The sequence below is a fragment of the Oncorhynchus mykiss genome, chromosome 9 (genome assembly GCF_013265735.2).
Source record: "Oncorhynchus mykiss isolate Arlee chromosome 9, USDA_OmykA_1.1, whole genome shotgun sequence".
NCBI lineage: Eukaryota > Metazoa > Chordata > Actinopteri > Salmoniformes > Salmonidae > Oncorhynchus > Oncorhynchus mykiss.
This window is the reverse complement of record NC_048573.1, coordinates 30,282,380-30,287,723: the sequence shown is the minus strand read 5'-3', so window position 1 is coordinate 30,287,723 and position 5,344 is coordinate 30,282,380. Positions and strand designations below refer to the sequence as shown.

Genomic DNA, 5,344 nt, shown 5'->3' with positions numbered 1-5,344 from the left:
GTACAGCTGCAGCGATCGGTAAGCTGCTCTGACAGCTGATGCTTTAAGGTTAGTAAGGGAGATATAAGTCTCCAACTTCAGTGATTTTTGCAATTCGTTCCAGTCATTGGCAGCAGAGAACTGTAAGGAAAGGCGGCCAAAGTAGGTGGCTTTGGGGATGACCAATGAAATACACCTGCTGGAGCGCGTGTTACAGGTGGGTGTTGCTATGGTGACCAGTGAGCTGAGATAATACGGAGCTTTACCTAGCAAAGACTTATAGATGACTTGGAGCCTGTGGGTTTGGCGACAAATATGTAGCGAGGACCAGCCAACGAGAGCATACAGGTCGCAGTGGTGGGTAGTATATGGGGATTTGGTGACAAAACGGATGGCATTGTGATAGACAACATCCAATTCGCTGAGTAGAGTGTTGGAAGCTATTTTGTAAATGACATCGCCGAAATCAAGGATCGGTAGGATAGTCAGTTTATGAAGGTATGTTCTCACTAACGCAAATGATTGCATCTTATATTTATACCAGTTTTTTTGTTATGAATAAGGGAGTAATCATATATTCCCCATTTGCACAAGGCTACTACTAGGCTTTTGCTTTCTTGCAATGCAATACTTCAACCACTAGAAACAGTGCATACGCATGGTCTAAAGTCTGTGGGAGGATAAGCACATTTGTCACGTATTTTGTCCCTCTAACCACTCTGACATCAAATCAAATACAATTGAAAATCACATCAAACACTTGTCATCAAAACAGTATCATGCTTTTAAAGCTCAACTCACTCTCATTGATCAATTTGAAGAAAGAAGTTCAATAACAGGTTGGAAAACATAAAATAACGAAAGTGCATTCGAAGGTGATGATTAATTCAAAAAACCCATATGCATAGGGATGAGGGATGCATATGGGATGCATATGAGCCCGAGACAGAAAAAAAATAGAATTAAAATAATAATTGTGCCATTATAAAATACATAGCCTACCACATTATACTCAATGCAGATTTTTTTTAATGATTTAAATGTATTTGGTACATTATTGGTTTGGCCTATACTCCTAAATTAAATGAATTTTATGAATCACCTTTGAGTGTGGACTGTATTATTACACACACTGGATGGGCTGGTTACCTTATGCTACTCTCCAAAGGTTCTATCCATGAGTTTGGGAGAGAACTTATAGGTAGGTAAGGGATGGGCAACTGGCGGTCCGAGTCCTCCCTTTTGTAGGCCCACGGACAAATTTCACAAAAATTAAATTAAATTGGAGGTATGGATGTGGGTATGCAGCCCCATGAGCCACTGCGGCCCCTTATGATGAGTTCCGTTTTTGTGGCTCCCACCCCCATCAAAGTTGCCCATCCCTGGTCTAGGCCAGGGGTTCACAAACTTGGAGAACATCCCGCGCCCCCCCTGCACGCATGCACCACATCTTTTTCTATGGGCAAGAGCACTGTTTATGACACAATCTGTTCACACCCCTCTTGTTGGTGGAGAGAATTTAGCAATTTTATTTCCTGCAATTACACACAATTTGTCATGTGGTGCAAAGCACATTTTGCAGTTTAAAAGCACATTGTCTTGCAATACTATACATTTTGCCATGTCTAATGCTTCTTGTGTAATTTGAGTGACTAAAAAATGAATGCCTGGCCACCCGAGTGGTGCAGTGGTCTAAGACACTGCATCACAGTATTAGAGGCATCACTACAGACCCGGGTTAGATCTCGGGCTGTATCACAACCGGCTGTGATCGGGAGTCCGATAGGGCGGCGCACAATTGGCCCAGTGTCATCCGGGTTAGGCGACGGTTTGCCGGGAGGCGCTTTACTTGGCTCATCGCGTTCTAGTGACTCCTTGTGGCTGGCCGGGTGCCTGCAGGCTGACTAGGACGTCAGTTGAATGGCGCTTCCTCCGAAACATTGGTGCGGCTGGCTTCTTGATCAAGCAGGCGGGTGCTAAGAAGCGTGGTTTCGGGGGACGCATCACTCGACCGTCGCCTCCCGAGCCCGTTGGGGAATTGCAGCAATGAGACAAGATCAAAATTGGGGACAAAGAGGGGGGTAAAATACAAAAAATAAATAGACATAAATGAGTGACGAAAAAATTACAATATCTATGGGCTAAAAACCTAGATAAGAAAACATTAGCTGACATGGGCAAGTTGATTTATGAAAAGTTAGAAATAGCACTAAGGTATGCAATGACTAACATGACAAGAGGAACTGATGTTACGCTAAACAATTTCAAATTTGCTCCTTGTGCATTTGACTATTGCGACTTTCAAGAAAAAGTTCAAAGCTGGACTGTGTTCCATTATTATATATATTTTTTCCATTTGTGAGGTGCGGGACCCCCGTGCCCCCCTTGCTGACCCATCGCACCCCCCCTAGGGGGCATGTTCCACAGTTTGGGAACCACTGGTCTAGGCAACGCTGTTGGTTCATTGATTGTGCAGAGCGGCTAATGGAGTTATTCTAAAATTAAATTCCATTTGTATTTTGAATAGCCAGGTAATAGGCCATTTTTTATATTTTCCTAATTAATAGGCTGACGGATTACCTTTAGCTACACAATATCTCACCACAAGCTATCTCCTTCATTAGATTTCGTGCACCAGCTGTTGTTTACAAATATACATAGATCGCCACCCTTGTCTTACCAGAGGCGGCTGTCCTATTCTGCCGATACAGCTTAAAACCCGCCAGCTGTATGTTATTCATGTAGTCGTTCAGCCATGACTCAGTGAAACATAAGATATTACATGTTTTAATGTCCCGTTGGTAGAATATACGGGATCATAGTTTGTCTATTTTATTATCCAATGATTGAACGTTGGCTAATAGGACCGACGGTAAAGGCAGATTACCCACTCTTTCTCTTGTGAATTCTGTGGATGAGGGTAAATCCTCTCTGAAGTAAATCCTTTGTGTCTGACTTGTTAAACATATGTACAAGAGCTAACAATATCTTTACCACAATGTCGTTGTGAGCATACTAGGTATTCTATATTATACTACAACATCAGTCTAACTGAATAGGGATGTTGTGTTGGTTTAATGTTCCAGAATGTTCTTCAGCTGGTGAACCTTGTCTTGTGTTGGGTCATGGCAGCGGGTTTAGCAGGCTCTGGCGCTGTGGCGATGTTGGCAGGGATGTTGAGTTTGGGGAGCTGTGACTCTGGCTCCTTGTAGACAACTCTCTGGTCCTTTCTTTGCTCCACAGTCAGGTGGACAAGTCTCTCCCTGAAGTAGTGGGTTCTGGGCTCGTACACCTTCTTAACTACCCACCTCTTGCAGAAGATTTGTTTGTACTGCAAGTCTCCTGGAAAGAAACGTAGACTGATCATGTGGATGTGTAAAACATGAAGACTGATCACGAGGATGTGTAACCATACAAGAAACTTTTGCTATGACGATACCAGTATTGCAATATTTTTTCCATGGCAAAAATTAAAACACGAAGCAGGCCGTGTTTTAACTAAACTATTTGTTCCTTTAAAAACCTGCTGTATGTAAAACATTGTGTGCTTTAGCTTGGAAAATAAATGCATATGACTCTGGGTGACAACATAATGTTTCCAACAATAGGGCTGTTTTCCTAAAGAAGTTAAATCCGCTTTGTGTTTTGTTTCCTTGCCATGTCACTGACGAGTATCGCGATACTAGTATCATCCCGGACCCACAAGAAACCATGTTCATCTGCAAACAAAAAAGGGTACAGTAGACTGAGGTGTGTGTTTTGTTACACTCAGAGTCAATAATGGGACATTGAGATGGGCTGTTAGCAACAATGTGAAAAGTTTGAGGGGGTCTTGACAGTATAGTTCTGTATTTTTGTGTATGAGCACCTACAGTTGTGCTGTTGAGTAGACAAGTACTGTCAACAATAGAGAGAACAGGCTAAAAAAGTATACTCTACTATATGCCTCCATGCCAAATATCTGCAAGGGTGTGAAAAGTTTGAGGAGCTTGTAGACATTTTATTGTATTGGTGATTTTGTTTTCTCAATAGGGTATTGTGCTTTCATAAATACCTTTGGCTGTCCCCGGCTTGTTTCCGAGTCAGATTATGTTGAGCTTGAGCTTGTTCCCAGCTGAAAGCTTTCATCCAATGGGTCTACTGTTAAAGCTGGTGGAGAGGTTGTCATCATCAGCAGCAGGATTAGTCTGTAGGACACAGTAATTAGTCAGTGATTAGCCAATATTTGACTACTCTGTCCCCATCAATACACACTCAAACAAGGTACTACATCCACCTCATGTCTATAGATCATGCATACTAACCTTCACACACAGTACCCACATCTAACAGACATTAGTCAGTCACCCAAACCATCCCCTCCTTGCTAATACCTCATTTTATGCATGAACAATCAACTAATCCTCCATAATACAGAGAAAACTACAGCAGAAGTTGTAGCCTACTTGTAAATACAACAACAAGGACCATGTTTATGCTTAGCTCCTGTATTTGTATTTGTTAATCATATAATCATGGGAGATTTAGAAAGATGACTTACACTAGTTCCTGGTGCTGAGCTTGATGTTGATGCTGCTGCAGATGTTGATTGAATCGGACTCTAAATAGAACTCATAGCCACCTTTGCCTCTGCGGTAGTTAGTTAGCTAGCTAGATATTGGTTAGATACGGTCCGGTAGGCTGCAGCTAATGTAACCTAACAAAGCTAACGTTAGCTTGCGAACTTAAAAATCACATCGCAAGATAGCAGCTGGCTAATTACATTGATTTGCTCTGGAATGTCAGCAAGCATATTATGAAAGCTAGTGAGCTCTATTTTGGTTTACATAAACAGATGTAGTTCACTAGCTAGTTAGGTACGTAACGTTAGCTACGTTACCTCAGCTCGATTTATTTTCTGCTGCACTTATGTTGGCTGATGGATGCCTTCCTCTTTGAAGTGAAGGGGAAAATCGATGGATTAGCATGACTTTTCAACGTTCGGTGACCTGGCATCAGTTTCTAAATCCTCTGGTTGAAAGTGCTGGCGAAAACATACATTTTCACCTTCACGGGCAATACTAACTATGTCCTGAAATCGCTATGAATTCTGGATATTGCGGTTTGCTTACAACCAGGAAATGTAGATGGCCGGTTTCTACCGGTGAGATGCAGAAACTGTCGTATTTGCGTGTACAGCAGTGAGAAAATTATCGATTTTTTATGAGAATTGTTAATAACATATTAGTGCCTTCTGAAAGTATTCATACCCCTTGACTTTTTGTTGTGATACAACCTGAACTGAAAATTGATTGAATTGAGATTTGTTTATACTGGCCTACACACATTACCCATAATGAACAAGTAAAATTATGTTTTGGTCTTT

General features: G+C 41.7%; 1 long non-coding RNA gene across 1 annotated transcript; it reads right to left on the bottom strand.

Annotated features, from left to right (window-relative positions):
* Positions 1 to 1,484: 1,484 nt before the first annotated feature.
* LOC110531891 lies at positions 1,485 to 5,087 on the bottom strand. Its single transcript, XR_002474771.2, has 3 exons — positions 4,520 to 5,087; positions 4,034 to 4,166; positions 1,485 to 3,321 (listed from the first exon to the last, which is right to left on the bottom strand). It is a non-coding gene; the product is annotated as an uncharacterized LOC110531891 (long non-coding RNA).
* Positions 5,088 to 5,344: the final 257 nt, after the last annotated feature.